At 41.7% G+C, this 26,479-nt stretch overlaps 1 protein-coding gene across 1 annotated transcript in view; it reads right to left on the bottom strand.

Moving 5' to 3' along the window:
- The window catches only part of LOC106580127 (disabled homolog 2-interacting protein), a 120,588-nt gene that overhangs the window by 91,962 nt on the left and 2,147 nt on the right, over nt 1-26,479 (bottom strand). The gene's annotated exons all lie outside the window — the stretch shown is intronic.

The following is a 26,479-nucleotide window of genomic DNA, read 5'->3' as shown; positions in this document are numbered from 1 at the left end:
CCATCTGACCATGTAGAGTGAACGGCAGAGGAGGAGGAGGGAGGTCTGCGCCCGTGTATTGACTATCGGGGTCTGAATCAGATCACTGAAGTATAGTTACCCGCTACCGCTCATAGGCACAGCGAGAGTCAATGCACGGGGTGCGCTTCTTCACCAAACTAGATCTCAGGAGCGCATACAACCTGGTGCGTATCCGAGAGGGAGACGGCTTTCAGTACCACCTCTAGGCACTATGAGTACCTCGTCATGCCGTACGGGTTGATGAATGCACCATCAGTCTTCCAGGTCTTTGTAGATGAGATTTTCAGGGACCTGCATGGGCAGGGTGTAGTGGTGTATATTGATGACATTTTGATATACTCCGCTACACGCGCTGAGCATGTGTCCCTGGTGCGCAGAGTGCTTGGTCACCTGTTGGAGCATGACCTGTACGTCAAGGCTGAGAAATGCCTGTTCTTCCAACAGTTCGTCTCCTTCCTAGGGTATCGCATTTCCACTTCAGGGGTGGAGATGGAGAGTGACCGCATTGCAGCCGTGCATAATTGGCCGACTCCCACCACGGTAAAGTAGGTGCAGCAGTTCTTAGGGTTTACCAACTACTACTGGAGGTTTATCCGGGGTTTGGTCAGGTAGCGGCTCCCATTACCTCACTACTGAAGGGGGGCCCGGTGCGCTTGCAGTGGTCAGCTGAGGCGGACAGGGCTTTTAGGTCACCTCAGGGCTCTGTTTACCTCGGCTCCCGTGTTGGCCCATCCGGATCCCTCTTTGGCGTTCATAGTGGAGGTGGACGCGTCCGAGGCTGGGATAGGAGCTGTGCGCTCTCAGCGCTCGGGTACGCCACCGAAGCTCTGCCCCTGTGCCTTCTTCTCGAAGAAGCTCAGCCTGGCGGAGCAAACCTATGATGTGGGGGACCGGGAGCTGTTGGCTGCCGTAAAGGCTTTGAAGGCGTGGAGACATTGGCTTGAGGGGGCTAGACACCTTTTTCTCATCTGGACTGACCACAGTAATCTGGAGTACATCCGCGCGGCGAGGAGACTGAACCCTTCGCCAGGCCAGGTGGGCCATGTTTTTCACCCGTTTTGTGTTTACCCTTTCCTACAGACCAGGCTCCCAGAACGTTAAGGCAGACACATTGTCCCGGCTGTATGACACAGAGGAGCGGCCCATGGATCCCACTCCCATACTCCCTGCCTCTTGTCTGGTGGCGCCGGTAGTGTGGGAGCTGGACGCGGACATTGAGCAGGCGTTACGTGCAGAGCCTGCTCCCCTCCAGTATCCAGCTGGGCGTCTGTTCGTTCTGTCCTCAACCGGCTGATCTATTGGGCCCACATGTCACCCTCCTCTGGTCATCCTGGGATTGGTCGGACGGTGCGCTGTCTTAGTGGGAAGTACTGGTGGCCCACTTTGGCCAAGGATGTGAGGGTTTATGTTTCCTCCTGCTCGGTGTGCACCCAGTGTAAGGCCCCTAGGCACCTGCCCAGAGTTAAGTTACAACCCTTACCCGTTCCACAACGGCCGTGGTCGCACCTGTCGGTAGATTTCCTGACCGATCTTCCTCCTTCACAGGGTAACACCACGATCCAGGTCGTTGTGGATCGTTTTTCTAAGTTCTGTCATCTCCTCCCTTTGCCCGGTCTCCCTACGGCCCTACAGACTGAGGAGGCCCTGTTTACACACGTCTTCCGGCACTACGAGGTGCCTGAGAATATAGTGTCTGATCGGGGTCCCCAGTTCACGTCAAGGGTCTGGAGGGCGTTAATGGAACGTCTGGGGGTCTCGGTCAGCCTTTCCTCAGGTTTTCACCCCGAGAGTAACAGGCAGGTGGAGAGAGTTAACCAGGATGTGGGTAGGTTTCTGAGGTCTTATTGCCAGGACCGGCCGGGGGAGTGGGCAGCGTTCGTGCCCTGGGCAGAGATGGCCCAGAACTTGCTCCGCCACTCCTCCACTAACGTCTCTCCCTTCCAGTGTGTATTGGGGTATCAGCCGGTTCTGGCTCCTTGGCATCAGAGTCAGACCGAGGCTCCTGCGGTGGACAACTGGTTCCGGCGCGAGGAGGAAACATGGGACACCGCCCATGTCCACCTTCAGCGCGCCATGCTGCGCAAAAAGGTTGGTGCAGACCATCACCGTAGTGTGGGGGACCGGGTTTGGCTCTCGACCCGAAACCTGCCCCTCCGCCTGCCCTGTCGGAAGTTTGGGCCGCGGTTTGTGGGGCCATTTAAAGTCCTGAGGAGAGTGAACGAGGTTTGTTATAGGTTACAGCTTCCCCCCGATTACCGTATTAACCCCTCGTTCCATGTGTCTCTCCTCAGGCCGGTGGTGGCTGTCCCGCTCCAGGAGTCTGAGGTGCGGGAGGTTCCTCTGCCCCCTCTGGACATCGAGGGGGCCCTGGCGTACTCTGTTCGATCCATACTGGATTCGAGATGTTGGGCGAGGGGCCTTCAGTACCTCGTGGACTGGGAGGGGTATGGTCTGGAGGAGAGATGCTGGGTTGCGGTGGAGGATCCTTCAATGCTGCGAGAGTTCCACTGTCTCCATCCGGATCGCCCTGCGCCTCGCCCTCCGGGTCTTCCCCGAGGTCAGTGTCGACGCGCTGCAGGGGGGGTGGGACTGTACTGTCATGACTTCCGCCGAAGTCGGTCCCTCTCCTTGTTCGGGTGGTGTTCGGCGGTCGACATCACCGACCTTCTAGCCATCGCTGATCCATTTTTCATTTTCCATTGGTTTTGTCTTGTCTTACATCACACCTGGTTCCAATCTCATCAATTACATGTTGTGTATTTAACCCTCTGTTTCCCCTCATGTCCTTGTCGGTGATTATTTGTTTGTTTGTGATGTGCAAGTTATGTTCTGGTTCTGGTTTTCTGAGTTTTGTGAGCACTTATTAAACGACTGTGTTTATACCAAGTTCGTTCTCCTGCGCCTGACTTCCCTGCCACCAGCACGCACCCATTACAGTCAGACCTTTTTGCTCTACTAAACTAAATAAACCTTCTTTGGTATAATCAATCAATTGCACGTTTCATAACAAATCTCAAAGCGCATCAAAGCAAAAAACAAACAAGCAATACATCATCATGAGTGGCCTACAGTGGTTACTCAAAATAAAAGTTTCGAGCTTATGCCACGTGGTAGATTGTGGAAAATTGCGTCACTCTCTCATTGTGCCACACTATTGCAAGGGGGAGTTAGAACACTGCTTCTGCTTTTGGTTACGCTTTTGGTTTCTCTCCCTCGAAAAACATAACGAAAGAATTCTAAAATAACAAAATGTCTTTATTTACCACAGCGTGGAAAGAGTGTTAGCCCCTCTACAGTATATAAAAGTGAGTTTCTGAAACAAGGAATCCTTCTTTGCTGATGAAAGATTCCAGGGAGGTACAGAAGGGGAAAAGGCACATATTTTCAAGACCTGATCTATTTCATTTATTTATGAAAAATGTTCTAGTTTTAGCCAATTTAATATATTTGTTTAGGCTTGGACTATTTAGTTGGCAATTTTGCAGCATAAAGCTATGTGACTCACTCATTCATGACTTTGGATAAACATTTTTAAAAAGTACCAAACATTCTTTCTGATGGTCTTTCATTTTAAAAAGTTGACCAAGTTAATCTGCTCATGTCGTGTGTGTGCGTTCAATTATTTGTGACATTGTGGTTACAATGAAAGTAAAAACATTTAATAACAAAATAAATACATCCCACTCATAATGAATAATCAAGTGTTGATTGTCATGTTTCCTTTTTTTTCCTTTTTGTAAGACTTTTTTTTTGACAATACAAAACATACACGCACACAAACAACTACATCACACCTGCCTGCTCCCACCCCCATCTCCAGTGCCACATTACTCTCCGCCACATGGCCTCAAACTGCACCATTTTGTTTCTCTCTTTCGCCCACACACACTTTCAACATTTGGATAATAAAGCATTTAAAAGGCAGACATTGGTTGATTTCCAGTTAAGAATACGTTTTTTTTCAAGATTATTGACGAGAAAAGTACCATCTAACCCATCCGGTATCTCACTGCACTCTTATATGCATAGACGGATTAAAAGTACATTTCCAGTGTACTACTTCTGACAGCAACTTTCTAACTCCACCCATAACTTTCAGATTTTATAACATTCCCAGAAGGCATGGATTGTTATAACCTAATGAACAACGGACCTGGTAATCTAATTTACTGCAGGCCTATGGGTTTATCCTTTTGAATGAATGATTATATTGAAGATAGAGTTCCGAGAGCCAATCCGATCCGTTGCCCAACAAAATATAAATGTATTTAGCCTGATTGTTCTAATGACTACAGACAGTAGGCTATTATTATTATTTTCCTGCATGAATTAATTTGTCTGCATGTCTATTCAACATTTGGCTAAAAAGAAACCATGCCATGAATTAAGAACAATATATTTTTATTTTCACAATGCGACACATTGACAACTCATATCGCTTTAAAGAGCCTTCTAACATTAGACAACAAATAAATATACTAAAAGAATAACTTGAAAAACAGTCCATTCATCAGTGGATTGAACAGGTGAACAGTAGGCTGTTTGCTTGCCTCCAAGGTCAGTATGGCCTCTTGAAGCGATAGAGGAAATCAACAAGATCCACACATATTCTTTCACAATGGCTGGCCTTATGTTATCTGCAGTTTTGAGCTGCACTGTCCCACTCCGTGGTGGATAGCACCCACTCTTTGTTTATGAAGGCTAATGGGCTGTAAGGCACAAGTATCCTATTTTTCGAAAACCGACAGTCCATACGTCAAGTGTAATTGCGCCATTGTATTTACCCAAGTTCTCTCTCAACTCCGGGACCACCCGCCTGTGGATTTTTTTTTTACCCAATGCAGGACTCTAGTGCGAGAGGAGAGAGACTCTTGGACAGAAACGTTCACACTACATAGTCTAATAACTCGGTTAGGTGTGAAAAATCCCCCAATTTGTGCCACAGTTTAGACTACTGATAGATGCTGCGGTCAGTCAGTTGAGTCCTAATGTAAAGTGTAGCCTAATGATCAAACAGGGAAAACTTACATTTCTAACTCAATATCACAAAACTGTTTTGCCCAAATGAATGCATCAACCCCTACAAATGTAAATGTATTATAATTGAAATGAAATTAGCTGTAGAGAGAGAGACTGCATATGCTAAAGTCAATCAGAAAGAATGTGTCCTTAACTCTGCATTATAATATAACTTATTTTGAACGAAAGCCACAAATGAGTGAGTCACTCAGCCCTATGCTTCTGTTCCTACTTCTGTTGCTTATTTGAGTGGTTGTTTAATATTCTACTGATCCCATGATCACCAAGCCTCATGCAACCACAATATGTCGGATAAAGCAATTTCACAAATCCGTCTGTTTTTAAGCTTTGCAATTTGTTTTCATTAGAACATACTCTCTGGTGTTTTTACTTATCATTTATTTGGTGCTGTCACGCCCTGACCAGGTGAACTCTTCTATTTTGGTCAGGGTGTGGCATTTCTATAGTTTATTTTCTATGTTTTTGGTATAGCCTTGCTTTGGGGCGTATTTCTATGTTGGGTTCTGTCGATTCCCAATCAGAGACAGCTGTCACTAGTTGTTTCTGATTGGGGAATCATATTTAAGTTTCTTTTCCCCCCACGATGTTTGTGGGTTGTTGTCTCTTTTTGTTGGAGCAGTAGCGATACGTTTATTCTCTGTTTTGACCGTGTTATTTCAGTCTGTAATAAATAACATGAGTTCGCTCCCAGCTGCGCCTTGGTCCACTTCTTCCTTCCTGCACGACGATCGTTACAGGTGCGGTTTACACTGTTCCAAAAGGGCGGAAGAATAATATTGTAATCTAACAGCACCTGTTTGTCACGCATCAGTATCTCTTGTGCTTTTGACAATGATTTTACATGAGGCCTAATTCACATGATATGCCTAAAATATTTACAGTACCAGTCAAAAGTTGACACCTACTCATTCCAGGGTTTTTCTTTATTTTCTACATTGTAGAACAATAGTGAAGACATCAAAGTGTTAAACAAATCAAAATATATTTTATATTTGAAATTCTTCAAAGTAGCCACCATTTGCATTCTCTCAACCAGCTTCATGAGGTAGTCACCTGGAATGCATTTCAATTAACAGGTGTGCCTTGTTAAAAAGTTAATTTGTGGAAGTTCTTTCCTTCTTTATTATTATATATTTTTTATTGAATATCCAAAACATACAATATACTTGCATTGAAGCCGCTCAACAACGACACTACACCAGTCATCCAGCAGACTGCCATTCAGAGCGACACAAAGAAGCATCCAGGGCCAACTCCCTGCTCAAGGGCACATCGACAGATCTCCCACAAGGCCAAAGAAAAAACGGGGATGCGAACCCTCCAAGATCCCCCCCACAGTTCCCCATAGCTGTCCCTCAACCATCCGAGACCCCTCCCACAGTAAAACCCCCCCCCCCCCCCCCCAGAAAAAAAGGAAATAATAAAAAATACAATTCATTCCATTCCCCACCCCCAAGAATCCCCCAACGCACCAACCAAGAAAATTAACTCATGAGAAAAAAGACAAAAGAAACAGAAAACAACGCAAAAAAAAGAGGATATCAAGGACAACTAAAATCATAACAGCAAGGCCAACTGTATATGTTTGAGTGCACGTCTGGCACTATTTACATGTCTGTGTATGTGTGTATTTGAATGAGAGTGTGTGTGTATATGCATGTGTACAAACACCTGTACGGCATCAGCCTCAGGCAAACCGGCATTAGCTGTAAAAACACTGCCCCTCAGTGTCATTCAAACTTACTTTTGACCATCATTCTAACTCACCTCCCACTTTTCTCCAATTCCACATCCCAACCCTCAGCCCATTCTTTCCATCTTAATATGTTTGAGCTAATGAGTTGTTTTGTGACAAGGTAGGGGGGTATACAGAAGTCCATATGGCAAGAACAGCTCAAATAAGCAAAGAGAAACGACAGTCCATAATTACTTTAAAGACATGAAGGTCAGTCAATGCGGAAAATTTCAAGAACTGAAAGTTTATTCGAGTGCAGTCACAAAATCCAAGCGCTATGATGAAAGTTGGCTCTCATGAGGACCGCCACAGGAAAGGAAGTCCCAGAGTTACCACTGCTGCAGAGGATAAGTTCATTAGAGTTACCAGCCTCAGAAATTGCAGCCCAAATAAATGCTTCAGAGTTCAAGTAACAGACATCTCAACATCAACTGTTCATAGGAGACCGCGTGAATCAGACCTTCATGGTCGATTTGCTGCAAAGAAAACACTACCAAAGGACATCAATAAGAAGACACTTGCTTGGGCCAAGAAACATGAACAATGGACATTAGACCAGTGGAAATCTTTCCTTTGGTCTGATGAGTCCAAATTTGAGATTTTTGGTTCCAACGACCGTGTGTTTGTGAGACACAGAGCAGGTGAATGGATTATCTCCGCATGTGTGATGCCCACCGTGAAGCATGGAGGAGGAGGAGTGATGGTGCTTTGCTGGTGACAATGTCGGTGATTTATGTAGAATTCAAGGCACCCTTAACCTGCATGGCGACCACAGCATTCTGCAACGATACGCCATCCAAGCTGGTTTGCGCTTAGTGGGACTATCATTTGTTTTCAACAGGACAATGACCCAACACACCTCCAGGTTGTGTAAGGGTTATTTGACCATGGAGAGTGATGGAGTGCTGCATCAGATGACCTGGCCTCCACAATCACTCGACCTCAACCCAATTATGATGGTTTTGGAAGAGTTGGACCACAGAGTGAAGGAAAAGCATCCAACAAGTGCTCAGCATGTGTGGGAACTCCTTCAAGACTGTTGGAAAAGCATTCCAGGTGAAGCTGGTTAAGAGAATGCCAAGCTGTCATCAAGGCAAAGGGTGGTTACTTTGAAGAATATAAAATCCAAAATATATTTTGATTGGTTTAACACTTTTGGTTACAACATGATTCCATATGTGTTATTTCATAGTTCTGATGTCTTCACTGTTATTCTACAATGTAGAAAATATATTTTTTTTACTAAGAAAAACCCTTGAATGAGTAAGGTGTGTCTAAACTTTTGACTGGTACTGCATATCCACTAGGCTAATAAATAATGTTTCCTTTTGATTATTTAATTAACCTATATCATGTTATCCCTTTGGAGCGCATGCAAAAGCGATTTGGAGATGAAGGTGAGTGACAAAATGGATTACAATTAAATTTGAATGAACTGAATGATGAAGAGTGTGATTGAATTAAGAGCAATAGTGTAAGAATTTCTGTTCCTCTATTTCTGTTCGCACACAGTCCATTTTTTATTTTGCTCTTCACTCGCAGTCGCTTAGTAGCCTAGGTCTACTACCGACTGGTCACGTTATACAGCGCCACATTTTCCTAACAGAAACCCAGGTTTTCTTAGGCAATTGTAAAATGCATTTTAGTTTCTTGGAATAAAAACACCATAATTGTAATCAATTTAATTAAGCCAAATTTCGAACAGTATAAACAGCACAACAAATACAATAATAATTTAAAATAAATACCATTTAGTCTGTTTTAACAAAAAAGGTTTTAAAGTCTTTAGTACAGCCAAGATTAAAAACAGTCAAATTCAAATCGCTTTAGCCAACATTAATTATTCGAGGCTACTTTTGCTATTACCTTTTATAACTAAAATGCTTGATTGTATTTAAAGAGTCTAATAAAGCAATTTAATAAACACAATCACAAAACAGAATAGCATGTTTTACAATGTATTTATCCGCGCTATAGTAGTTGGGGCTATGGCTGCGCCATGTCACTGAAATGAACTTGTTAACTTAGCAGATATCACATGCGTATATGCCCCAGCCCTTTACAATATGAATATGATGGAATACAACAGAATATAATAGAAAGGTTATTCTCCCCAAATGGGTATTTGTCATCAGTTGGCATGGAGCTGCAGTTATTCTAGGAAAACATATTTTGAAAGAGAGACCATCTGTAAAAACTGCTGTGGTGTTTAGCAAAACTAGGTTCATTAAAAACCTTGGAATATGCTCTTTTGGAAAGGATATAGCAATAAAAATGTCTGGCCTGCATGGGCCTCTAGGATTATTTGGAAAAGTAAGCAAGCACCAACAAGCTTCACAAAGAAGCCCTCAAAGATGCCCTCTGGTGGTTGAACAAGCATCAATCGCAACAATGGCTGACAGTAAAATACTACGATATCATTCCGCAGCATCTCGCAAGCTGTGCTGTGGTATGAAGCAACTTTTAAATAAGGATCCATTGTACAAGTAGCTATAGTTGGCTTGGTCAATCAATAGAGGCCACTCTGAGTGCATGCATCCTCCAAAAGATGGACAGGGACAGCTTATGGGTTGATCAGAGGAAGGTGATGAGGAAGAAATTAGCCTTTCCAAATGCTAGCTACTTAACTTATGTTAGCCCAAAACAACACCACTCAGTTGCAGTGAAATGTCACTGGGTTGGGCTACAGACAATCCATTCCGGTTCACATGTGAAGGCTTAACTGATGGTGCGTTCAATTCAACTGGGAACTCGGGGTAGAAACGTGTTCCACATTTTTTTTTTAATGTTTGAATGGTCATCCAACTCGGAATTACAAGTCAGAAACTCAGGCATCATCATTGAGCTCAGACTTCTCCGACGTGACAATTTTTCCCAGTCTGAGCTTGTTTTGTTTCCGAATTTTCAGTTGTCTTGAATGCACCAAAAGTAATAGGTTTTGGCCATGGTATAATGCATACTTTTTACTAAACAGTAAGTGCTAAATAGTACAATTAGTACACAGAATGCAGTTTAAGTAAGAAGTAGGCAAGCCAGATTTTGGACACGGCCAATGGTTTTCTGGACTGGGAACAGTGAATAACTTTGAGAATTAGGCCTACTGCCTCAAGGTAGAACTACACTGTGCAGTGTGTTGATGTTTTTATTTACTTTTACTCGAAGACAAGTGAAGTACCAGATTCTTATTAGGCTTCTGACTTCATCAAAACAGAGGATAAATAATGACAACATCACTTCATCTCTGTGCATTATGTTTGCATCAACATCCATGCTTAGTTAAATTCTTTGTGAGATTTCATTGGCGAGTGGGTAACCCGCCTCTACCATCCGTCCTATTGACATACGTGCAATCATTAGAGAATAAACTGGATAAGCTCCGTTCGAGACTATACTACAAAACGGGACAATAAAAACTAATATCACTGAAATTAATACGGAGTAGTGGCTGAACGACGACAAGGATAATATACAGTTGGCTGGGTTTTCTATGCATTGGCAAGCGAGACAGCTACCTCTGATAAGACAAGGGGTAGAGGTCTGTGTCTATTTGTCAATAACAGCTGGTGCGCGAAATCTAATATTAAAGAAGTCTCAAGGTTTTGCTCACCTGAGTATCTCATGATAAGCTGTAGACCACACAATTTACCAAGAGAGTTTTCATCTATATTTTCCGTAGCTGTCTATTGACCACCACAAACAGATGCTGGCACTAAGACCGCACTTAACGAGCTTCATAAGGCCATAAGCAAACAAGAAAATGCTCATCCAGAGGTGGCGTTCCTAGTGGCCGGGGACTTCAATGCAGGAAAACTTAAATCCGTTTTACCTCATTTAATAAAAAAGCAAAAAAGCAAAAAAAACTCTAGACCACCTTTACTCCATACACAGAGACGCGTACAAAGCTCTCCCTCATCCTCCATTTGGCAAATCAGACCATAATTATATCCTCCTGATTCCTGCTAAACAAGGAAAAAAGTACCAGTGACTCGCTCAATACGGTAGTAGTCAGATGACGCAGATGCTAAGCTACAGGACTGTTTTGCTAGCACAGAATATGTTCCGGGATTGAGGAGCACACCACATCAGTCACCGGCTTGGTCAATAAGTGCATCGATGATATCATCCCGTCTGTAGCCGTGAAGTGCTTTGAAAGGCTGGTCATGGCTCACAACACCATCATCCCAGAAACACTAAACCCACTCAAATTCAAATACCGCCCAAACAGATCCACAGACGCAATCTCTATTGCACTCCACTGCCCTTTCACACCTGGACAAAAGGAACACCTGCGTGAGAATGCTGTTCATTGACTATAGCTCAGGGTTCAACACCATAGTGCCCTCAAAGCTCATCACTAAGCTGAGGACCGTGGGACTAAACATCTCCTTCTGAAACTGGATCCTGGACTTCCTGACGGGCCACCCCCGGGTGGTAAGGGTAGGCAACAACATCTGCCAAGCTGATCCTCAACACGGGGCCCCTCAGGGGTGCGTGCTTAGTCCCCTCTTGTACTCCTTGTTCACCCACGACTGCGTGGCCAAGCACGATTCCAACACCATCATTAAGTTTGCCGACGACACAACGGCAGTGGGCCTGATCACCAAAAACGATGAAACAGCCTAAGAGGGCCGAGCATGCCCCCATTCTTATTGACAGGGCTATCATGGAGCAGGTCGAGAGTTCCTTGTTGTCCACATCGCCAAAAAACTATCATGGTCCAAACACACCAAGACAGTCGTGAAGAGGGCACGACAATGCCTATTCCCCCTCAGTAGACTGTTAAATATTGCCAAAAAGACTCCAGCCACCCTAGTCATAGACTGTTATCTCTGCTACCGCACGGCAAGCAGTACCAGAGCGCCAAGTATAGGTCCAAAAGACTTTTAACTTCTTGCGGATTAGTGGGACGCTAGCGAAATTGCAGAGCGACAAATTCAAATTAAATTACTATAAATATTAAACTTTCATGAAATCACAAGTGCAATACATCAAAATAAAGCTTCACTTGTTGTTAATCCACCTGCCGTGTCAGATTTCAAAAAGGCTTTACGGTGAAAGCAAACCATGCGATTATCTGAGGACAGCACCCAGAACACGAATGCATAACAAATCATTTTCAACCAGGGAGTTGCGACACGAAAGTCAGAAATATCGATATAATATATGCCTTACCTTTGAAGATATTCTTCTGTTGGCACTCCAAAAGGTCCCAGTTACATTACAAATGGTCCGTTTGTTCGGTAATGTCCTTCTTTATATCCATAAAAACTCTATATCCATAAAAAAGTTTAGCTGGCGCGCTTCAGTCAATAATCCACTCGGTTTCCCTCCTTCAAAATGCATACAAAATGAATCCCAAACGTTACCAATAAACTTATCCAAACAAGTCAATCAATGTTTATTATCAAACAATAGGTACCCTAATTCGCAAATAAACGATCAAATTTAAGACGGAGAATTGTTAGTCTTTACCGGAGAAAAATACCAAAGAACGCACTCTCATTCACGAGCTTAGAAACACTACAGCCAAAATGGGAGCCACCTAGAAAAACGACAATTTCTGGCTAATTTTTCCAAAAACCAGCCTGAAACTCTTTCTAAAGACTGTTGACATCTAGTGGAAGCCCTAGGAACTGCAATCAGGCACAATTTCGCCCTATTATAAAAGTGGCAGCCATTGAAATCAGTGGTAGGATGAATTTTTTTTGGGGGGGATGGTTTGTCCTCGGGGTTACGCCTGCCATTTCAGTTCTGTTATACTCACATACATTATTTTAACAGTTTTAGAAACTTTAGAGTGTTTTCTATCAAAATCTACCAATTATATGCATATCCTCGCATCTGGGCCTGAGTAGCAGGAAGTTTACTTTGGGCATGCTTTTCATCCGAATGTGAAAATACCGCACCCATCCCAAAGAAGTTAGCAGCTTCTACCCCCAGGCCATAAGACTGCTGAACAGCTAATCAAACTACCCAGATTATTTGCATTGACCCTCCCCTTTTTTTACCCTGCTGCTACTCATTGTTTATTATTTATGCAGTCACTTTACCCCTACCTACATGTACATATTACCTCAATTACCTCGACTAACCTGTACCCCCGCACATTGACTCGGTACCGGTACCCCCTGTATACATAGCCTCGTTATTGTGTTAGTTTATTCAGTAAATCTTTTCTTAACTCTAATTTCTCTTAACTGCATTGTTGATTAAGGGCTTGTAAATAAGCATTTCACGGTAAGGTCTACACCTGCTGTATTCGGCACATGTGACAAATAAAATGTGAAATTCTGAATTTCAAACTAATTTATCTGTTGATTGAATGCCTACGAGTATAATAATCCCCCCCCCCCAAACCAATCCACTAGCAATGTCAGTTGCCAAAACATGATATAATTCCAATCAAGACGACTTGTTTACTTTCCCCTAGTGATTTAAAATACACCCAGTTAATGCATTTGTGTCAGCAAAAGGACAGGGTCCAACAAACACACTGGAATGCTGGATTGTCAGCCTCCAGATCCACTTACTTCCCACAACAATCCGAGCGCACAGATAAAAACAATTAAAATAAGTTTGAGCTGACCCAGTTTCACCCCAGACACAACACATGTCTACATATAGGCCTATACACAGTGTACAAAACATTTTTTTCAAACTTTGCTCTTTCCATGACATAGACTGACCAGGTGAAAGCTATGATTCCTTACTGATGTCACTTGTTAAATCCACTTCAATTAGTGTAGATGAAGGGGTGGAGATGGCTTAAAGAAGGATTTTTAAGCCTTGAGACAATTGAGCCTAGAGCTGTGTTCGAATACCCATGCAAACATACTGTATACTTAATGAGTATATACTACATAGTATCAGTGCATTTTAGTATACTGTAAACGAATGGTATCATTTCAGTTGAGCGTACTAGAGCTTCGCCTGTCTACCGGAAGTTGATGCTAGCTTGTTAGCATAGCACATGACTAGCTAAACATTTAACAATTTCAGTTGTGTTCCTAAATTCTATCTGGAGTGCGCTCTGGGCATTCGTAAATCCAGAGAGTTGTCCGTTCATAAATTCGGAGCATTCAGAGCGCACACTGGACATTTTGGCCGAGGAGTAGGTTTGAGCCGAGCGAGCGTTCAACGGCAGTCAAGCACCCAAGCTAACTGGCTAACGTTAGCTAGCTACTTCCAGACACAAATGAGACTGAGAACCTCACTCTGACCATTTTACTCCCCCTAGCAGAGCTGGTTAGTCTGTGTTCATGTTATCTAGAATGTTGGTGACTGTACCTGTGCTGCTGACAACAATTTAATAATGCTTTTTTTGCCAACGTTTACTGGCCATATTCAACGTGTGTTGAGCATTCATAAATTAATCAGTTATCCTGCGCGAGAGTGCTCTGAAATCAAAGTAGATAGCCAGAATGAACAATGTCCATTGAAACGCACAAAGACTATACCGCTTAGCTAGGAATAATCTAGTCAATAAACGTTGGGTAGTTAGATAGGATATAGTAAATAATACTGCCTGGCAAGTTCGATGTATTAGTAGCCAACTAACGTTAGGTAGCTAACATACCGGTACCTACTGCTGTAATACTATGCGGTTCGCAAGGATAGCGTAGCTAACAAATTGTCAGCCAATATAACGTGTAACGTAACCTATTTGAAAAGTCATTACATTGCATAACATTTTCTTAAAACGTTTCATAATTAGTTAAAGCAATGAATTTGTTTTCCCTTTTCTTCGGACTTTGGCTGCATATTTCCCGCCATTTTCTTCAATTCTGAAAACATTGTGAAGCCACGCCGGTTTTCATAAAAATTGCCTTATGGGCCCTAAAAGCACGGAAATAGTGTCCACTTCATGTATACTTCACATTTTGGTGAATTTAGTATGACATCCGGGAACTTTTGGCATACTAAGTATATCCATATTATGACCAATAAGCAAACTATATAGTCAATTCATTTCACAAATAGTCCGTTATTGCGGTTAGTATGAGTATTCGAACACAGCTATGGATTGTGTGTGCCATTCAGTGGGTGAATTGGCAAGACAAAATATTTAAGTGCCTTTGAACGGGGTATGGTTAGGGCTGTTGCGGCGACTGTTTTACACCGGCAGTCACGAGTCATGACCACAGTAAAATTCCAGGTGACCGTTGAGTCATGGTAATCTCCTTTTATACACTCTAGACATGCTTTGTTAGTACCCAACTTGCTAATGACCATCAGGTCCTAATGGTCTGGTACGCAGGGCTCTATTGTCCCTCTACCCACTCTGACATCAAGGCAAATCAAATACAATAAAGAAAAAATACAAAAATCACACTCATCAAAACAGTACGTGCTTTTAAAACTCACCTCACTGTGATGATCAATTTGAAAAAATAAGTTCAAAAGCAGGTTGAAATTGATTGTAAAACATGGACATTGTGGATGTTGTTGCAAAGCTTATCACAACGAAATGGACAGCGCTTTCTAAGGTGATGATTAATTCAAAACACCCATACACATATTAGAGCTTATACATGCAAGATTTGTTATATTTTTAATAAAGTTATGATTCTGCCTTATAGCCTACCACATATTACGCATGGCAGAAAAACATAACACTAAACTGATTTAAGATGTCTTTGGTACATAATTGGTCTAGCGGCTAGCCTATACTCCAAAATTATAAATAAATTAGAGTAATCATCTTTGAGTGTGGACTGTATTATTATGCATACTGGGTAGACTCATTACCTTATGCTAGGCTCCAAAATGTCTATCCATGAGTCTGGGAGAGAACGTATAGCCCTAGGCGATGCTGTTGGTTCATTGCTTGTGCAGAGTGGCTTACAGGTAGCCTACAATTACAGTGAATTTGTATTTGATTTTGAGTAGGGAAAGTTTTATATTTTCATAATTAATTGGGTGGCACATTACCTTTAGCTATACCGAATATCCACCACCATGCGTTTCCATCTCCTCCTCGCTCTCCCTTATTCCTTTCTTGGGCATGCAGAGAGGCTGGCCGTCAACAGTTTAGTGAAATATGTTTTGTTGCGAAAACATGTTACTATCGACGTTCCCGAACAGATTTCACTTGGTTTCCCAAATTAAGCACTGGGTAGCTGCAGGATCAGGGTTGGAGAGCCCCTGGCATACAGCGTTTCGGTGGAATATCACCTGTCGCCCAGCAAGAGCATGCTCCGCAAACAGTGGTTGATGCATGGAGTGAAATAAGTGTTCTTATATTTATTTCTCAGCTGCTAATATTAAGCACAGCTCAGCTATAAAACTGAAGTAGCCTAGCAGGCTTCACTGAGAAATGGACCGGCAGGAAAGCGCGTGGCCGCCATTTGCTATTCGAGTGCATACAGATGGCATGTCTTTTTCCGCTGTCAATTTGATAATAAATCAAAACAAATTTTACATATTCGCAAAGACAAGATTTAATTGAGAATGGTCTGATGGGTGAAAATATGATTACTTGAGAGAACCTGCCTGCCTGAGGCAAGGAATGCTTTTTTTGCAACTTTCTCAAATCATCAATAGCCTATAGTTGCATCAAGCAGCCCATATATGTTTTGATTTCTAAAACATTCACAACTAAATTTGCCCAATAACTCTAATTGTAGCACATAAGACCTGTTTCAAATGATCAATTTTACGCTCAACATAGCCACTTCATATGTGCACTCGCTTTGGAATGAGGGAAATGTCATTTATATTTTATTCAGCTAAGTTCAATTACATTCTTTATAATATAAAATAATGGCATATCTTGTCAGCTAAATGAACAAGCCTACAGCCTATGGCATGGAGCATAGCCAGAAAATATACAGTAGGCAAACTCATATTCTGTACTTTGGAAATAGATTTTCTTCACACCATAATTTTTCTTTAGACTTGACTAAAATAAATAATGGATTATTGTGAAGGCTGTACATTAAATTGATTTATTATACTTAAAAAAAAAAATGTAGATGTTCCAAAGGTGCACATCAGCGGCTTGTATGCAGCTTGTATGCGTGGACGCCTGGAGATACTAAACGTGTTTATGTTCATTAACGCTCAATTACCGTGAGACCGGCAGTCTTATGCATGACAATAACCAGCTGACAAAAGTGCATGACCACCACAGCCCTAGTAGGTGCCAGGTGCACCGGTTTGTCTCAAGTACTCTAGCGCTGCTGGGTTTTTCACGGTCAACAGTTTCCTGTGTGTACCAAGAATGGTCCACCACTCAAAGGACAACCAGCCAACTGTGGGAAGCATTGGGTTCAACATGGGCCAGCATCCCTGTGGAATGCTTTCGACACCTTGTAGAGTCCATGCTCCGATGAATTGAGGCTGTTCTGTGGGCAAGAGGGGGGGGGAGTAGTGCAACACAATATTAGGAAGTGTTCTTAATGTTTTGTACACTCAGTGTATATGGCCAATAATGCAGTAATAAGCTACTGTGTGTACTGTCTAGTGTTTATACAAAAATACATGTTCATACTCAAAAACAATTTCACAAAAAAAAATAGTTTAAGGAAAAAATAATAATATTTGTAATCTCCCTAACATGCATCCCTGAAAGAATGTTCCAACAACCTCCAGCCCCTAAAAAATCCCTGCCATGCTGCAAGCAGTTTAGAGGACACATGATGCCTTGACAGGGACATCTTTCAGTTGGTCGTTTTTTCCCCCCTTCATAAATGCAATTCATGCCTCTGGAGGGGATGGTAATACAGCTGTAATAGGATCAAACCCCTTTGGAATTGTAGCCCTCTTAAGCATGTCACATACGCTCAGTCACCCACCCCTCAGTCTGGTATGCTCCTTCAAACCTAGTGCTGCTCCCTCCTGCCTGCCCGCTGCTGCCGTGAAAGGCTTCTCTGTGAAAAGCCTGGGGGCCCTGAATGCTCCACAACTCTGCTCTTCCAAAAACAAAACTAATCTCTGGAGTTCGCTCAAATCATTCGTGTTCCAAAAGCTGTCATCGTTTAAAGCGGAGGCCAGGCCAGAAATACAGGCAGAGGTGTTTCATGCCATGCTGCAGAAATTGTCTTAGGAGCAGGAAACAGAAAGATCTGGGTGACCTACTTGAGTCTGCATGCTGTTCCAATCTTTTTAGTAGTTGTGAGTATGGCCAATGTGAGATATTAGCCTGTAAATCATCCAAAATACATGCAGTAGAGATAGACCCTCAGAAAGCCAAACTGTTGGCTTTTAAATCCAAGATGGTTCTACTTGAGACTCTGATCCTCACCATTACAGTGAAGGATATCTTTATACTCAAATCTAATTAGTGATACCAAATTAAGGATTATTCTAAACTCCAGTAATCAGTTTATTACTCCACCTAGCTCTGGCCAACGAAAACCTTGCTAACGCTTCAGTGCAAATTCCAGCTCATTCCTTTTTCTCGTGTTAAAACTTTATTATTATTTTTTTTTACAAAAATTGTTAAAAAAAACTATGAACACCTACAGCACAGCATCCCAAAATCAGAGGACTCCATTTGCCAGGACTAACATTGGGCCTGTCACCTACTGAAGCAGCTAACTTCCCACACCAAGTCAGCCTTTACGGCAAAATCAGAGCCAGACAGAATCTGGCATGCAATCAGTCATTATACACAACATTGCATTAAATGTTCCTATATTTTAATAATAACAATCTTAAAATCTTCAGATTAACATTGATGGTATTCTAGCTACACTCATCACAGATGGTTGTTTAAGGATGAAAAGATAGTCAAAGCCTTCATCTGGATTAGAAATCTTATCATTAGCATGCTGACGGTGTGTCTACATGTAAAGATTAGGGTTGCAACATTTCTGAAACTTTCCACAAATTCCCGAGCATATGATGCAAAACTCGTCATACTGGCTGTATTTCTGCTTGCTTGAACGGCAAATTGCTCAGATACACATGAAAACACCCCAGGAATCAATAGAACATTGCTCAGATGCACAAAAACAATATAACATTAAAAATGGGTGAATTTCCCTTTAACTTATCCTCTAAGCTACATGTCTAGCTTTCTGTTTGAGCACAGAGAAGATTCTAGGAGTGAGTGAGTTTAGTAAAGGAATGGATTATTCTAAAACCCAGGGTGGAAAAAGTTTGCGGAAATAATGCCCTGATGGGAGGATAATAAGCAGTGTTGTGTACTTTCTCTCTGGAGGCGCCTTCTCGAGCAAGTTGGTGGTAAACTGGAAGGGAACTGTTGTTTCTGCAAAGCAGTATGATTCTGAGCCAGTGTACATTGATGAGAGCAGTCAAGAGACACAAAATTCCAACACACAAATTACTAGATAGGGTGTCATGTACATACAGCAACCAACCAAATTTGAAAAACATTTAAGAGAAACGCACTTCAACACAGTACATGAAACAAACAGCAACAACAACAAAAAATCCTCATTCCCCATGGTTTCACTAAAGTTTACGGGCTCTTAGAGCCTTGCCACATTTCTGTGGCTTGTTTCAGAGTATTGAAATGTGACTACTGATGAAGGATTATACAAAACATACTGCAAAGAAGAACTTCACCTTGGTGACTTATGGGTGGTGAAGTCACAACTTGGCATGATCGAAGAGCAACCTGCTGTCATTTCTATACTGGCATTACAATGGCAGTAAACTAGATTTAAAAACAAAGCATTTAGAAGCATTGCTGACTCTGGAGTTTTGTGGTTGGAATGCACAGTACAGTACCTGTGGATTTCACTGCAACGCCTGTCCGTCTTCCACAAAGAACACAAAGCAATGAGAACCTCTCTAGGTTATGGCCTGGGATTTTGTTTTCAAAAGATCACATGTGAGAAAGGTGTATGGATGAAGGAGCACTTCAGAGGACTTTTTCTAATGTCTCACTTCAAAGAAAGAGAGTGACTTCCTCTGAAAGCTGAATAGTAAATTGGAGCAATCCAAAATGTCCCATGCCATTTCCCCTCCTCTCAACTCAGAGGCAGTCACACACCATGACAAAGTCAAGATTGCTTCTCCGAGTTCTGTCCCTCCCTCTTTCAAGTGTAAAGAAAATACAAATAAATTAAACATTTTTCTGTTCAGGAGCTGTTTGGGTACTGGGTTATAGAAATACTCTCTCCCGCTATCTCTCTGTGGCATTCAGGGGAACAAATGCTGCAGAGAGCTACATTCCTGGCTTACAAGAGCCAATCAGTGGGCAGAGTACAGAGTGAGTAGGCCCAAGTTGGCCCTGGACCTGTAGTCCCTCTCTAAAGTAGCAGTTACAACTGAGAAGGCAGTCTTCACAAGCCTTGTGAAATGTGCTTTAAAAAAGGGGCAATATTTGGACTTCTAAATTATTGATACACTATATTACCAAAAGTATGTGGACACCTGCACGAACATCTCATTCCAAAATCATGGGCATTAATATGGAGTTGGTACCTCCTTTACTGCTATAACAGCCTCCACTCTTCTGCAAATGCTTTCCACTAGATGGTGGAACATTGCTGCAGGGACAAGTGAGGCAACAAGAGCATTAGTGAGGTTAGGCACTTATGTTGGGCGATTAGACCTGGCTTGCAGTCGGCGTTCCAATTCATCCCAAAGATTGATGGGGTTGAGGTCAGGGCTCTGTGCAGGCCAGTCAAGTTCTTCCATACGAATCTCGACAAACCATTTCTGTATGGACCTCTTTGTGCACGGGGCATTGTCATGTTGAAACAGAAAAGGGCCTTCCCCATACTGTTTCCACAAAGTTGGAAGCTCAGAACTATCTAGAATGTCATTGTATGCTATAGGATTAAGATTTCCCTTCACTGGAACTAGGGGGCCTAGCCCGAACCATGAAAAACACTCCCAGACCATTATTCCTCCTCCACCAAACTTTACAGTTGGCACTATGCATTGGGGCAGCTAGCGTTCTTCTGGCATCCACCAGACCCAGATTCGTCCATCAGACTGCCAGATGTTGAAGCGTGATTCATCACTTCAGAGAACGTGTTTCCACTGCTCCAGAGTCCCATGGCGGCAAACAGTTTTTGGGCTGACGTTGCTTCCAAAGGCAGTTTGGAACATGGTAGTGAGAATTACAACCGAGGACAGACGATTTTTAGGTGCTACGCGCTTCAGCAGTCGGCGGTCCCGTTCTGCAGTCGGCGGTCCCGCAGTCGGCTGAGCCGTTGTTGCTCTTAGACATTTCTACTTCACAATAACAGCACTTACAGTTGATCGGGGCATCTCTAGCAGGGTAGAAATTTGACGAACTGACTTGTTGGAAAGGTGGCATCCTATGACGGTGCCACGTTGAAAGTCACAGAGCTCTTCACTACTGCCAAAGTTTGTCTATGGAGTTGGCATAGCTGTGTGCCTAATTTTATACACTTGTCAGCAATGGGTGTGGCTGAAATAGTCGAATCCACTAATTTGAAGGACTGTCCACATACTTTTGTTTATATACACAGTATAATGTATGTATAATATAACTTATATATGTTTTACTCCAATGTTGTAAAAAGTACATGTAAACAAACACTGTATACCTTTGTGTATATACATACTTCTGTATACCTAGCTAGCACATAACATTCTGAGAACCATATGTTTGACAGTTTGGTGAAAATGTGGTTGTCATATGGTTATTTTGCATACAACCTTCCCATAACTTTCTAGGAATGGTGCAGGATAGTTTATTGGCTTTGGAAGATTCTCAGCACATTTAAGGAACTTGACAACAACAAAAAATGTGTATTTCTTACTTTAACTGAATGTTTCTTACAAAGTTCTAACATGGTTACATTTGATTTCAATTTTGGCTATGTACTAGTTCAGAGAACATTAAGAAGCAACATTCTTCTGTGGGAATTACAATACTTCAGCATAATGTTTTCTACAGGTTTCCTCTGGGTTCTATTTCAAGGCATGTTCTCAGAACATTAAGAAAATGTTCCATAAAAACCACAAGAAAACTTTAGTAACGTTCAAAGAACCTTCTAAGAATGTTATTTTAAAACATAGATTCCATTCTCAGTGTCAACAAAACTCTATCCTTTATCTTGTTAAGCGTGTTAAGGTGTAAGCTTGGGCAGTATACTATATATATATATATGTATACTGGGGTAAATAGCCACAGAATGTTTTTTCAATACAGTATGGAATTCACAACTAAATGTTTGCCAGCTGGATATGTTATAACTTAACTGTCTAAAATGTGACAAATGCTCTGCAGTTGTGCATTTGGTTTGCTAATTTAGTAGCTAGTCAGCTATCTAGCTAAGTGGTTAGCTTCATCCAAAATCAAGTTTTGCTTGGTAACAGCAAAGAATCCCCTCCTGGATCTAGATACTTGCTGTCTAATATTTGTTTTGTGCGTGCAGCAAACTGTAGCAGTTTTTGATACTTGTATAACTGTTTGAGCTGTGATGTCTGTCCTGAAAATAGTTTAGGTCAGAGACTGTATAAAATGTTCGCAATGCGCTCATTAGCATTTATTTAGCATTCTCTATGGGATTTTAGATCTACTTGTTAGCATTGTTAGCCTTTGGATTACAGAGGCTGTGGGGTTCAAAAACTGCACCCCTTATGTTCAGTGCCAGTATTACATAATATCCCGGTATGGCACAAAGTTGGTGTGAAGGTATGAGAATCAGGATACCGCCCAAGCCTATTTAGGTGTGTTGGCCCGCTAATTGGCCACTCCTGATCCTAATGAGTGTTTCCTTTGAAATGGGGTCTGTTTTTATACACTAAAATGAACAGTTTTGTAGGAGTAAAAAAAAACATGGCTTGCTAGCAGAGGACTAATTCCAAAGACAGAGAACAGAATATCACAGGTTTTAATCTCAATGACGCCATGCCAAAATAAAAAAAATAAATGTGTTTGCATGATTAATGCCTAAGCAAATTAATTTCCATTTGTCCCATCTGTGCTTGGAGTTCAGAACAGCTAAAGGGAAAAGTCAACATTTTTCAACTTCATATTCATCGTCTCTAGCCCCATCTCAACATCAACATGTGAAAATGCTGCGTTTCTATGTTTTCTTATTCATGTGATTTTTACCAATTGTGAGTAGGCATTGCCTACTAATTGGTTGATGATGTCATTGGAAACACTTATCTATCTTTTTTACTACAAAAAATAGAAACGTGCTATTTTCGCCTATGTTGATGTTGGGGTGGTACTGGAGATTTTGTATATGAATTAAACAAAATTGTGATGTTTACCTTTAACCCAAACTAAGATAGCAGGTTTATTAAGTCTTATTGAAACATTCAGTGAAAGTTAAGAAAAACCTACAAATAACCTTTACATTATATTCAAAACTTTCACAACATTTAGGGAATGTTCTCAGAAAATTATTTAATTTCCTTCAAATAACCTATAATTTCCATTCTTAGGACTTTTATAAAACCTCCCAGGAAATAGTTTAGGGAACCTTCCTCAGAACCCCCCTGCAACCTAAAAATGTACATTCCCAGAACTGGAGAAATGTTCACTTCCATTCTCAGAATGTTTAAAAAAGCATTCAGTTTTACCCGTCGGGAAACTTATGGCTTCGTTCCCAGAACCAATGGCAAACCAAAAACATATGTTCCCACAACTTCCAAGGAACCAAATGTGCTAGCCTCAAATATTGGTTAAAATTAAAACTATTGTGATATCATAGATGGTCTGTCCATAGCTCTATGAATTTGAGAGTGGTTATATATTTCTCCAGGCCCACCCCTCTGCGTTTTACCAAAACAGTGACAAAACTTTATTGTTTCAACTGTGGCTTGACACTTTAAAAAGAGGCATAGTCAAATGTATCATTTTTTCACTTACATAAATTGATACTAACAGTATACAGGGCTTTGAAAATATGACCTAGTTTTGGGGAAGTGTTTTTATCCAGTCTCTTGAACAAGGGAGCTTCATGGTCCACAAAGAGGGGTAAAATAATTCTGAATTTTGTAAAATAATATTTGTATTTCTATGCTGTCACTGCAACTGGTATGTCTGAACTTGTACACTGTTTATTGACTGCAAACAGCAACATTTTCATAAATGTTCATATTTTTAATCCCAGCAATCCACTGGGCTTTAAGCAACTATAGGGCATTATACTTCCAGCCCTGGATCTCTTGAAGACAAAAAAGCCCAGTAAAACAAGTATAATGAGTATAAATAGAGGGTGAAAAATGGCTGCGGACTGCATCTCTGGTCTGACACCATCGCCTGGTCTACAGCCCATTGCTATGAGTCTATCTTTGTCTCTCACTGCATGGTGCACTCCAGTCTATTGGCCTAACAAGCTGTGCGAGACAGAACTTCCTGAGTGGAGGACTATAGAAACAGAAGATTGGGCAGAGGATTTATACAGCTGCTCTTTTACAGACAAAGACACTTGTGTGCAGCATGTGAGGTCAGCAAATTGCCCTGACGTATGATGGCTAGCTGAGCCCTTTCCGAAGGAATTCGAACTTCAAATGTCACAAGCCCACATGCTTTTACATGTTTATATGTCAAAGATGGAGCACGTGATCTATAGTAAAAGGATGTTTGTTTATTTTTTTACCCCTCTTCGACAGTCCAACAGGTCAAATATTTCACACCAAGGGCAATATTTTGTCAAACCTTGTAGCCTAATTTAGTCAAACTATGATCTTCATATTTGAGAACTAAAATCAGTTAGTCCGCTCTAATACAACTGAGCTGAAAAGGACCCTTATCATTACTGCAAACATTTCATAGCAATATAAAATCTCTCAAATCATTCCCTTGCCTTCAAGGTGAATTGAAGTTCCAAAGTAAAACCACAGAAGCATATAGCATGAGCAACGACAGCTTAGACTTGTTACTTGATTCAAAGACAAGCAGAAGAATGGACGATAAAAATGAGAAGTGGCAGCCTCATCTTTTCACCTTCATAACATGGGAAGAGCAGATGTCAGCTAGCCTTCATGTAAAACATACTTTCACAACAGTACAGGATAAACCACATGGATTTAGAAACACAAAAAATACCATTGCATAGACTAAAAAGGTTCAAATGTAACATCTGTCAGTTTAAAGCTAGATAAGTAATGCATCTACGCAGTTCAACTCCCACAAAGTTGAGTCAAAAAGAAGTGCACCATTGTTCAGTCAGTCATCCCATTAAATTCAGAGGCAAGCGATTTTCTTTTCAAGAGGGCAAAAATGGACTGGGACACAATAAAATGTCATCCACAATCCTCATCTTTTTTCACACTTTATTTCAGAGCTTGCTGGGATTCACCGGCATTTTTAACTCAAAAAGCATTAGCAAGCCGTACCATGTTTTTTGAGGGCATTGTAATTGATACAATATGCAAATAGACTTCAATTTGGTACAAAAACTATTTGTGTTTTTGGTCACAGAAATAAGGCAGACACTTATGTACACTGGAATAATTGTTCAATCTGGAGGGGGGACTCATCCCGAGCAGACATTTCCTTCCATGTAAGAGGGGATAAAAACTTGTTAACTTGCTTAAAAAAAAAGTTTAAAAATAAACATGGGAGATTTTTGTAAGCCGCCATACAACACATTACAATTTTAGACTTTTTTGATTACGTTTGCAATACGCCTGAGTGGTTAGGTTCTTTGGTTTTCGGCTTGTAAGACATTCTGTAACTAAATGTCAGCAGTGAATATGACAACTTTGGTTACTAGGGAGACATCTAAATGACAAGATGAACAACAGATGGGACCCAAGTGTAATGCCACTGAGGTATGTACATCTGTTCTTTCTCCCCAACAGTACCCTCTGTGGTGCCGGAAACAACCGTATGCATCCTGTTTTCAGGGGAAATTAAAGAGCCTGTGACGCGACTTCCGCTTTTGGACGTTAACAAGGCGACACACCATCTTAACTCCTCCTCCACATTTACTGGATTGGTTCAACTGTGCAGAAGAGAACCTCTCCCAAAAATGTGTTAGGTTTCCCCAACAATAGAGTTAAGATCCAGACCCTCAGCCGCACCATCGAGAGCATCCTGACCGGTTGCATCACCACCTGGTATGGCAACTGCTCAGCATCTGACCGTAAGGTGCTACAGAGGGTAGTGTGTACAGCCCAGTATATCACCAGGGACAAGCTTCCTGCCATCCAGGACCTATATAATAGGTGGGGTCAGAAGAAAGACCCAAAAATTGTCAGACTCCAGTCAACCACGTCATAGACTGATTGGCAAGTGGTACCGGAGCGCCAAGTCTTGGACCAAAAGTCTCCTTAACAGCTTCTACCCCCAAGCCATAAGACTGCTGAACAATTAAATCAAATGGCCACCTGGACTATTTACATTGACACCCCGCCCCCTCCATTTGTTTTGTACACTGCTGCTACTAGCTGTTTATAATCTATGCAGTCACTTCAACCCTATCTACATGTTCAAATTACCTCAACTAACCTGTACCCCAACACATTGACTTGGTACCGGTACTCCCTGTATATAGCCTCGTTATTGTTATTTTATTGTGTTATTCTTTTTTACTTTAGTTAATTTGATAAATACTTTCTTAACTCTTCTTGAACTGCACTGTTGGTTAAGGGCTTGTGAGTAAGCATTTCACGGTAAGGTCTACACTTGTATTGCGCGCATGTGACAAATAAAGTTTGATTTGAGATCATCTCTCAAACTAAAATAACAAATTCATCATAGGCTATTGTAGAGCTGGGCAATATAGACAAATATCGCGATAAATTGCCACGATAACGATAAATAGA

Source organism: Salmo salar, chromosome ssa20 (assembly GCF_905237065.1).
Source record: "Salmo salar chromosome ssa20, Ssal_v3.1, whole genome shotgun sequence".
Classification (NCBI taxonomy): Eukaryota; Metazoa; Chordata; class Actinopteri; order Salmoniformes; family Salmonidae; genus Salmo; species Salmo salar.
This window is presented reverse-complemented; position numbering and strand designations above follow the sequence as displayed.